Below are 12,223 nucleotides of genomic sequence, written 5' to 3'. Positions count from 1 at the left end.
GCAGCATGGCTTGTCATGCATGACATCTCAAGCAGACAGACATTAGACCCTCTTGGACTGACAGCTGTAATTGTGCCACCTGTTAAAGCTGATCATTCTGTGTTTGTACTGTGGCATCATTCTTGGTGAGGGTTGGATGCTGCAAACGGCCAGTGTCATACCGGCCTGGAGTACATACTCAGAGAGCTCATCCATGTCTCTTTTCATGTAGTCCAGGGAGGTACATCTCTGGTCATTCATACCAGCATGGACAATGAGTGCATCATATTTCTGCTTGCTTTGGGGTGACCTGCGTACTTGTGTTATGTGGCATATTGTGGCAGCCTACAGGCAGCTTACTGTACCCTTTCCCTTGTTCAGTCTGGTGAGTGGGACAGCAGTGTGTCTGCCTATACAGACACCTATTACAACTGTATCAGGCATGTTGTTTCTCCTTCTGGCCTGTGACTGTTTGGCACACCAGCTTTGTGTACTATGTGTTGCATGTGCTATGTTTGGAGGTTGTGGTTGCTTGGGGTCTGCTTTGGCGGCCTCTGTTGGTGTGGTGTGTTTGTAATTAGGGCCTCCGCGAATGTTTTTCTGTGTTTATGTGTTTGGTTTACAGTTGTGATAGGTCTATGTTGGACTGGGTTTGTGGTGTATGTGGTTACCTTCTCCTCCTGACTAGTTTTATCAGTACTGAGTTGGGGGAGCTCAGCCTCCGGTTTGGATAAATGGTTGCATCTCTCACATATATTTGTATTTATTGGGGGGAGTTGAGGGTTGTCTGTGTACTTGGGGCAGGTGCCACATTGCCTCAGGATTCACAGATTCTACTTGTTGTGGCTGGCCTTAGTGGATTGTATGTGTGGACATATTTTATTGCCATACTACTGATCAGTGATTACTTCCCTTTTTATGTTTGCTCTATCATGTAGTAGCTTCCTCATTCTCTTGCATGGTTTGGTAATGGCTGGAGTCCAGCATGCCAGATGCCTGTGTGTATGGCATTGTGTCTTGTTGTTATTTGTGATTGCATAATCCAAGCATTCCTGGCTGTGTTCATGGAATGCCTGTATAACATGTTCTGCGGTGTGTCCCATATTCTGCACCTGCACAGGGCCTTTTGTGGATTCCACATCGGTTTGGAGTGGTGCAACTTATGCTTTACACATGTTTTTCACTGTGGTTTTCTGGCCAGGGACTGTGATCAGGATGTGTATATCCGGTGTGATTACTCTATGGTCTGGTCTTACCAGTGAGGGATACACTTCTCATCTTGCCATCCAGTACGCATGTTGCTGATTATCACATCCAGTATGCTTACCCCTCTTGTGGGAGTGGTACGTTGTTCCTGGGCATTTTGGTTTATGGATTCTGGGAACTTTTCTCCTACTGTGTTGGTGCTAGTATAATGCTCCCAGTGTATGTCTGGGTATTTTCAGTCAACCAATATAATGTGGTTTGGGTGGCTTGATATATTCATGTATTCCAACATAGGCCAGGTGCAGTTCCTGGTGTTAGGACAGTAGTCTTCAGCAGGCTATATACTGGGAGGCGGTTTTAGCCATTGGTATTTGACCATGGCTAATCCATGCTGCTTCTTGTTGTGGTACCAACATGGGGGTGTGGTTATCCTTGACAATTGTTGCTAGTCACCCTCCTTTTGTAGCTTGTTCCATGTTTTGAGGCTGTACAGCACAGTATGAGGTATAACCTGGTAGTGTTAGGGTGCTGATGTGAGCCTTGACCTAGTTTTCTATTAAAGGACTGATATCAACATTCTCCATACTGTGTGCGTTTACACTGCACGCATCTTGCTGTTTAGACTTCTGGCATTGGGTAGCATTACATCTAGGTTCCTATCCCTTGTGGTACCTATGAAGGTGGGTTTGTGTTTTGAGACTTACCTATTCAGGGCACGCTGTGGGTACTGACAGCCTTTGCCAGTATCCATGGGGCCTGGACTGATAGGTGCACGCCACCCCTAGCAGGTGGTGCATCATGCCATGCTCAGCATGTCTTCCCAGGCTGAAACACATTGGCTCCCCTTTGACTAACTGCATTACTTCAGCCAGTTATTGTAATTGATCATCCCATCATCATTTTGTGGCTTCATGCTTGGTGAGGGTGGATGTTAGTCAGGGTCCTCAAGTGTGCATATAGTACATGGTGTTACATTACTTAACACATGGCATTCATGCCTCAGGTGGTGCTGCAGGGCTGCCTCTGTTGGATGCACATGTTACACTCCCTGTACATGTTTGTGAGCAGGTCATGTCATTTTAGGCATCCCTGTTATTATTTGAGTGAGTCTGAGAGGGGTATCATTCCCAGGGTTCCTACTGAGCCAGTGTATGTGCTATACATTGCCTCTTTGCCAAGGCCAGGGCATACTGGGCACACCTCCTTCTGCCTACTGGGGCAGGCTCAGGTTGTTCCTCCTCCGAGTCACGCTCTGCCTGTGATGGCCTTGGCAATGGTGGGGGGCTGTTTGGCCCAGCCCTATGCTGGTCCTGCTGCAGCTGTTTTCTCAAGATCATATTATGTAGCATAGCACATACCATGACAATTTGGGTACATGTAGTTGGTGAGTACTGCAAGGCTCCACCAGATGTGTCCAGACACCGGAACCGTGACTTAAGCATCCCAAACACACGCTCTATTACATTACGTGTCTGTGCGTGTGCCTCATTATGGCGTTTCTGTTCAGGTGTGTGTGCGTTTCTGATGGGTGTCATCAGCCACGGCTCCAGTGCATAACCTGCATCCCCCACTAGGTGTCCGTGTGGGATGTCCCCATTGGCAAATGTCTGGTACAGCTGTGTCAAATGCCAGATGTGGGAATCATGGTAGCTCCCAGGGCAGCCAGCACACACATTCATTATTATGCCCTGGGCATCACACACGACCTGGCAGTTGATGGAGGGAAACCCTTGTGGTTAATGTAGGCCCTACCCCGCTCACCGGCTGGTGCTTTGATGCATATGTGCGTGCAGTCTATTGCACCCACTACCTCAGGGTATTCCGCTATTTGCTGGAAGAGATGCATATTGCTGGCCAATACCTCACGGGCATTGGGGAAATATACATGATCACCGACATGTGCTGACATGGCATCCAGGAACTGGTGCAGTACCCTGGAGGCTGATGCCTGTGATATCCCCATCATATCGCCAGTTGGTCTCTGGAAGGTACCTGTTGCTAGTATTCTTAGGCCAACACATACCTTGGTTTCCACTGGGATGGGTTCCCCTCTGTTGGTTCTGTATGTGAGGCGTGGCCTGCACAGCTCGACTATTTGCTGCAGGAGCTCTCTGTCCACTCTATAGCGCTCTACTATCTCCAGCTCATGTAACCCGTGGTAGGTGACCCTAGGTCTGTACACTCTTCTCCGTCTCCTCACTGTGGGTTGTCTGGCACCATCTGCATTGTCACCACCCTCAGCAAGTCGCCTATGTCTCATTATGACAGCTATGGCAGCCCCTAGCATTTTTGCTCTGAGTTCAGCTTTTTCAGTTTTCACTTTTAATAGCTTACTCCTGTCTTGCAGTGTCTCTTGAGAGAAACATCCTGCACTGCTGTTTGCAGAGTTTTAAGTGCTGGGCTGGGCTACTGTTCTGCCTGTGTAATTGCCTGCTTCTAATTGTTTTCACCTGCTAGCTCCAGCAGTATTCCCTGCTAACTTCCTACTGATTCTGTTGCTTCCTTTTTCCTTTCTGTTTCCTCAGGGGGGGAGCAGCGTGCATACCAGCAGAAACACGCTCACAGTGGCTTACATGCGCGCACACATGCTTACATGGTTCAGGATCTGCTTATTCGGGTTAAAACGTGTGCACACCAGTGCAAACAGTGTTACAAATCTACCAACATGCTCCCACATGCTCAGTCTGCCTTACACGCACGCACACTGCCCTACTCGCGCCTCATGGCGCGCACACGTGCGCATGCACGCCCAGCAAGAAACTTTGGTGTTGGCAACACTGTACACCTTCCATTTCTTGACTTTCCCATGCTTATCTTGTGGCACTCCTCTTTCCATGATCTGTGTCTGTCATCTGTCATGTAACACTGACCTCCAATGAACTGCATTTCTTTCTACCATTCCCCCCTGTGATGTCACCTATCTCCTACTCCATTCCTCCCCCTTATGTATCTCTTACACTACTCAGACTGTGCTTATTTGCTATGTGACTGTGGGATTCAGTATCCTAACCCTCATTTGCATCAGATTGCCTACTAATGCTTAGTTACATGTCTTAGACTCAGCTTCCCCCCTTAGCAACCACTACACGGTGGCCATGTTGTTTTTGGTCTGCTGGTCCCTGCATTGTCATTCCATGTATTGCATAAAACCCACATTTGTGGGTTTATAACCTTCATTTTTATGTTTTATACAGCGCAACCCATTTGTGCGGGGCTGCGCTGCGTTTAAACATTGGTGATCGCCGAAAAAAAAATGTATATTTTTTTAATATTTGCATCGGGTTACGTTGCCAATGGCCACATATTTGGCCATTGGCATGCTGCCTGACACATATGCACCCTTTATTTGGAGCTGACATGGCTCCATTGTGATTTTTGCAGAAACTTACTCAGTTGTCAACTGAGTACATTTCTGCAGCTAAAAAGGCTCTTACACGGGCTGCTTTCTGTTTCGTGGATCGCTACTCTACCTCATTTGCATGCCTTTTGGCTGCAAGTGAGGTATTTAGCATATCCACGCCCAGTCCGTGTAAGAGACGTTTTAGCTGGTCTCTTACATGGAGTTTCGGGCTGTTCCTGGATCGCGAGGCTTGCATGGAGTGTTACACGTCTCTTACACTCTGTGCAAGCCTTCGTGAATCCTGCCCATTAAGTATACAGTGAATAAATTACATGTTTTTCTTGATAACACTTTACACAAAATTATAAATTTGATAAGACTTTTACAAATTTGACAAGACCTTTAACATGATACAGTGTCACTTCCTTAGTGATAGGATATTTGCACAATACCATTCTTTATGTTTGAATTGGAAGAATACTTGTGCTGTTTAGATTGGTTCATAAGGAGGTAGAAAGATAGGAGTAGTACGGTGCATTTTTTCCAGTCTTGACGGTGCTTAACGGTAGTGGGCATGTTAACGTAATTGAAGGAAGTATAGGAAGGCAGATTTTGTAATAGCCGTAGGTTATGCATGTGCATGGCTATGATTTATTTAGGAGTTCTTTTAGGAAGGCTTTAAAGAGAGGTAGGCTAGGAGTTAGCCTAATGTTGAGAGGGAGGTTCCAAGATTTAGCAATAGAGTGTGAATATAGAGATTTTCCTGGGTTTCTAGAAGGTGTGTAGATTTCAAGAAGGTTTCTGTCTTGAGATCTGAGGGATCTGTTTGGTTTCTAATGTCGTATTAGTTCTTCTAAAGCTGGACAGGCAATGGGCCTATAAAATAGGTTGTGTGTTGTAATTAGGTGTGTATATGAAAGCTGTTGTGTTAATTCTAGCCAGTTTAATTCTTTGAGTGATGTACAGTGATTTGTATGGTAGTTGGAGTTGGTTGCGAACTTTGCAACTTTGTTGTAGCATTGCCCTAATTTAGTTTTGGTGGAGTTCTGCAGATTGGTTAGTATACAGGAACTGTAGAGAAGTGATGGGAGCAGGAATGTTTTAGCCAGGGTAATTTTGGTCGTAGCATTAAGGAGTTGTCTGTTTCTATAGAATATTCCTATTTTTTTATGTTTTTTTTCTTAGATATTTTGTTGAATATGAGGGTCAAAATTGAGTTTATCATCAATTATAACACCGAGTAGTTTAGTTTCTTGAACAATGTCTAAGATGGTATTGTCGACTGCATAAATATTTAGTTGTCCTGAGTTGAGGGTGATATTTTTGGAATGGAATATCATGTTTGCTTTTTGGGAAGGATTTAGAAATAATAAACCAAAAAAAGGTACAAGCCAGATAGCCAGTCCCAGATGATTGTTTATTCCGCAAATCCACAAACCAACACTGATAAATCACACTGCAAACCAAAGAACATTAACGTAGTATAAAATATCCTAACGTTTTCGTCGCATCACTTCATCAGATGAATACCACAATCAAAATTGACTGTTTAAATGGAAGTTTAAAATGTTGACATCCAATGAAAATACAAAAACAATTAAAACCTTGTTTAAATTGTGACATGTTTGAAATATTTTGTTAAATGCTAAAAATATACCATATATGTACGTATTTAAAAGAACTGAGAATATTATTCTAAAAACTGAATGTTCACTGTCAGGACCTGATTTTATAAATCAATAAAATAATAAAGAATTGAATTATATGTAAATGAAAGTGTGTCAAGTATATGCCATAAAACAGCTCCATCTGTTGGTGAAAGTAAAAAGCATTCTTAGAACATGAATATACTTTTCCAATGTTTCCCTGAGTTGTGATATGGATAACAAAAGTGAAAGCCATAACTGTTCAGTACTAAATCCTTAAAACATATTATGAACAAATGTAATGTTAAAACATTTTTTAAAAAACAATAAATAATATAAATAATATAGATGCAAAGTAATAGTTTAAAAATATGAATGATATTGTAAATTAGTGTATATGTGTATATTTTATAACTTAGCAGCCCTTAGTTTCAAAACGGGCTTTACAGATACCATGTCATTAAGGCCTGGGGGATGACTGGCGTCTAAAACCAGCTGCCAGTACAATTCCTTATATTCTAAATGGGTCTCCCAAAGACCACCCCTAGGGTCTATGGGTACTACCTCAATAACAAAGAACTTAAAATGAGCTTTCTCACAGGTTAAAGTATGTTTAAATAAAGCATTATTGTCGTTCTTTTTCCTTATATCTTAACCGTGTTCATAAATTCTTTGTTTTAACCGTCTCTCAGTTTTGCCTACATAAAATGAATCACATGAGGCACATAAGGCTAAATATACCACCCCTGAGGTGTTACAGTTTGCAAACCCGTTTGTATTAATGTATTTGTTTCTACTTTTTATATGAAGGGTCTCAAGGTTCAATATATTACAACAGTAACCACAACTACCACACTTATATGTCCCTTTCTTGTTGTTATCATATACATTGTATAAATACTTATGTGCACACCCTTCCAAAATATTTTTTAAATTACATCCTTTTTTATAAATATACTGCAAAGGTCTCTCAAAAATAACTTCTAAATCTGAAATTTTTGCAAATCTAGACCATTCAGTGCTTATTACTTTTTTAATTATGTTGGTTTCACCCGTATAAGTCATAGTAAAAGCAGACAAAAATTTCTGCTCTGGGTTAACATGTCCTGAGTTTACAATTTCCGTGTTAGTAGTGGGCAATCTTATGCCTAAAATGGGAGCAAATCTATTGCTCCTACCATCCTTTACTTGTGCATAAATCTCTGTTAACATTTCATTTGGATAACCTCTAGTTTTAAACATATCTATAATGATTTTACTTTCTTCTTCAAATTCCTTGTCCAAAGAGGTCATTCTACTTGCTCTAACTAGTTGACCTTTAAAGACCTCTCTCTTTTGGTGTGGTGGGTGGGCGCTATTAAAATGTAAATAAGAGTTAGAAAAGGTTGATTTTCTGTGTATTCTGGACTTAAATCCATCTGTAGTTCTAACTAAATTAATGTCTAAATATACCTATTCATTGTCGTTAATTTGATGTGTGAACCTCAGAAAGTCAGTAGTTCCAGTAATATATTCAAGGAACTCTACAAATTTAGTTTCTGAGTAATCCCAGAATAAACAAATATTATCCAAGAAGATCCCATATAGATTCCAACAATTGTAATATTCCGAGGAGAAAACATATTTTTTTCCCTGTATAACATAACAATATTGGCATAAGTGGGCGCACAATGTGCCCCCATTGCCACACCTTTTAACTGCTTAAAATATTCACCTTGAAAGAATATAAAATAGTTTTTTAACACAAGGTCCATTAATACAAGACGTTCGAAATGTTTTAAAAGGAATAGTGTGAATGTCTGCTAGGAATTCTTCAAACCAAACCAGACCTGTATTGTGAGGAATACAAGTGAATAAATCTATCATGTCAAGAGTAATGAAACTTTTTGTGTTGATCAATGAACTGTCAATACGTCTTAAAACGTCCCAGGAATCTTTTAAAATAGTCTTGTTTTCCAAAATAACTGATTTAAGTTTAAAATCTATGTATTTAGCCAAAGGTGCAGTCACTGAGCCTTCAGCCGAAACTATTGGTCTCAGTGGAGGATCAACTAAATCTTTATGCACCTTTGGAATACCAAAAATTGAAGGGACTTTTGGTTTTTCAACAGTCAAAAAAATATATGTACTTAAATCAATCAATCCTTCAAAAAGTAAATCATTTAAACACACCTGTATTTTCCTCTAAGCTATGTATATTTCATTTAATGACACCCTAGCATAAGTTTCTTCATCATTTAAAATATCTAACATTTTACCCTCATATGTAATATAATCCATGAAAACAGCACCACCACCTTTATCCAGTTTCATTATTCTAATATTCTTGTTGTCTCTACAGCCTTGTAAAATTTCCCTTTCTTCTATTGTAAGATTGGGGGTTACTCTACTGTGTTTTAAATGCTCCCTCAGTTCTTTTTCCACTAGGGTTTCAAAGTTTTTTAACTGAGGGTGTAAAGGTGGATTAAAAGTGCTTTTTCTGGTCAAAGGGTTTTTTACGTGTCTTTTTTCTTGGGCTGAAAAGAATATTTCCAAATTCTTTTGTCGAATAAACAACCTAAGGTCAACTAGTAAATTAAAAATATTAGTCTTAACCTTTGGTATGAAAGTGAAACCTTTTGAGAATAAAGCAAAGTGTCCCTTGCTAATCTTGGTATTGGTGTAATTAAAAATATTAAATCCTTGATAAGTACTAATATTACCATTCCTTAAAATTTCATTAGTAGAATTTACTTCCAATAATCTTTTTTCATTGTTGTTATTGGGTTCCATACTTTCTGTCTCTGGGGACCATAGTTGTACCTGTAATTCACTGGTTCCTTTCTCTTTAATCTCTCTGAACGTCTTGGGGAAGGGTGGTCCAAAGGGACCTGTCTATCTAGTTTTCATGGTTGTCTTCGCCCTCCCATCTGTCCATATAATTGTCATTGAAAAACATGTTCTGGGAATTGCTGTTTTCTTTATATTCCCTAGGCCTTGGATAATGTATCTGTTTGCTATATTCATTAACATCTCTATCTATCTTTTTTAACTTTCTCTCTTGTGTCTTTTTACATCTTGACTCAATGTTAGCTAACATATTAATGTATTTGTTTTTTTCTGTTTCAACCGAAAATAACAAATTATTCACTATTTTGTTGTTCACAGTTTCAACCTGATGAAAAACAACCTCCATTTTGAGCTCATTATTCCGTATAATGGCTCTCATAATGTCCATACCACATCTATCAAACACTCTTAATAAATCTTTATGAAAATCAGATCCTTCTTTAACATTATTCGGGTATTTACAAACCCGTAAACCTTTTGGAACTATATTTAAACTTAGACAATGTTTTAAATATGCATTGTCCATTTCACAATTCTTGTATTTATGCAGTAATATGTCCAATTTGTTTAACATCATGGCATAAGAATCATTGTCGCCATGAGTAGTATTTTGTACTTTTGTAGAAACGTCTATTTTAAAATCTAAAATGTTTTTAAAAAGTCTTTTTGTACCTGTTGGAAATTAATTGTTTAATTGTCCTTCTCCCTCAGCACTTCCATTATGCACGGTAACGTTCATTGGTTCACCTGCATTCGCATTGGAACCTGCAAAAGTGAGTTCTGGAAACCCATCCAGACTACCACGTCGAACCTGGCCACTCTGTGCTGCCCTGTTATCCTTTCTAAAGTCTTTATTACCAATATTTGTTCCTTCCTTTGAAGCTGAACATTTTAAAAATTCCTGGTTTCCAGGTAAACCAGATCCATTAGCAAGCACCATTAACGATTGGCTGAGGGGAGTGAGAAGGTTAACCAACTGAGATACTTGTCCAATGAGCTTTCGCAGTTCACCCATAGCGGTTTTCTCAAAGCTGTTTGCCTCGTTGGAAACACCGGAACCGGCCATCGAGTCCATGACCACGAAATAACCACGAAACAAGCAAGTTAGTCACAAGTACCCGAAACTGCACTGATAAACCAAAAAAAGGTACAAGCCAGATAGCCAGTCCCAGATGATTGTTTATTCCGCAAATCCACGAACCAACACTGATAAATCACACTGCAAACCAAAGAACATTAATGTAGTATAAAATGTCCTAATGTTTTTGTCGTATCACTTCATCAGATGAATACCACAATCAAAATTGACTGTTTAAATAGAAGTTTAAAATATTGACATCCAATGAAAATACAAAAACAATTAAAACCTTGTTTAAATTGTGACATGTTTGAAATATTTTGTTAACTGCTAAAAATATGCCATATATGTACGTATGTAAGCCATGATTCAATTGCTGAGAAAGATTTTTGGGTTCTGATTAGCAGTTTAGAGAGGGTACAGGAGGTGCAGATTAAGGCTGAGTCATCTACATACTGTATTAATGTTTATTTATTTTTATTTATTTATTTAACATTTTTTGACCAGGAAAGTCTGACTAGGACAGAGTCTATTTTCAGCTGAGGCCCAGAGAGAAATGCTCCAGAAGCATATCTTTGGAAATGTGGGAAGATGCCAGAGTACCCAGATGAAACCCACATGATCACAGAGAGGACATGCAGACTCAGCACAGAAGGCACCCCAGCTGAGAATCAAACCAGAGAACCTCTTGCTGTGAAGTGACATTAACCACTGCACCTCTGCACTGCCCATTCCTGGGGAAGAGGAAGTGTATAGGTTATTGGTGAATATGTTAAACAGTAAGTGTTCTAAGATAGAGCCTTGGGGTACTCCTTTGGGCTTTGGAAGGAAGGGGGGGTTGGTTTGACCATTTAACTGCTTGTTTCCTATCATGGAGGTAACTTTGGAATCACTGGAGTGTGGAGGAGGAAGAACCTAGGTTGGCTAGTCTGTTAAGTAATAAAGTGTATAAAACAGTATCGGATGCTTTTGAGAGATGAAGTCCAAAAAGTGAGAACAGTCACCACGAGTAAATCCTTCTATAGAGTAGTCCCAACTCAAGCTCCTGACACACTGAGAATATCCACGATGGAAATATGTAAAAAATTCATTTATTGGAAACAGAGAATAAGCGCTTTCGCATAGTTAAACTATGCTTCATCAGATACAATGTCATAAAATGATTCCAAAATACTTATACTAAACAACTTTTGGCGGGCTCATTAATTTAAAATGAAGCTTAATTGCCTTTCATCAATTTAAAGCCATCATTACATTCAAATGCAGTTTAAATTCAATCCAATTCATTTTCTAAAGTGCAGCATTCACACTCATCACAAAATATTTCAAAGCATTACAAAAACCCTCTGACTAGACAAAACGCTGCAGACTTCAGACATAAAAAATGCATTTACAAGCTCATAATTCAAAAGTGCATATTTTGAGCAAAAGCATTACAACTTGGCAAATGGCATTCAGAAATGAGAACACATCCCTCACAAGCTGAAAGTTCTTTCAACAAAATACTATCATGGTGTTCCTTGTCTCTTAACTCATATAAACATAGCTAGAATCCCTTACCTTAATTGTAAGAAAATCTATCCAATGCAAGTTATTTAAGACAGTTCCACCATCGATAAAAAAGCTGCACCGAAGAAGCATCAACAAACTGTTTGCCATTGCAAATTAAACATCATCCTATTCGCTATTGAGGTCACATGTCTGGATTCTCAGTAGGGAGTTCCTCCTGACCTAAAAAGTTGTCCCCACGGTCCTAAAACAAGACCATAGAGACCGGGAACTAAGAAAATTTAATATAGGTCCAGCATTTAAATACATTCTTCATACTGATCCTACCCACCATGCGTAGGACCTGTAAAGATGTATATTTTCTATTACTAAAATTTTATGTCCCACATATAAGCTACAGTAAATAAACATAAAAATATATAAAATATATATGAGGGAATATATATATATCAGTGTAAAACCAAAACCGCTATAAACACGTATATTAATTCTCTAGTAATGAAGTAAAGGCAATATCTGTATATTTACACGAACTACAAACTATTTCATATACACTAGGATAAACCATGTTGCAAAATACACAATTAATTCAGCATTACTATCCTAGTGATACTTATGTTACATGAAACATAGAAC

This window comes from Protopterus annectens, chromosome 2.part2, assembly GCF_019279795.1.
Source record: "Protopterus annectens isolate FY-2018-M chromosome 2.part2, PAN1.0, whole genome shotgun sequence".
NCBI classification, from domain to species: domain Eukaryota; kingdom Metazoa; phylum Chordata; order Ceratodontiformes; family Protopteridae; genus Protopterus; species Protopterus annectens.
Note: the sequence above shows the minus strand (reverse complement) of the source record.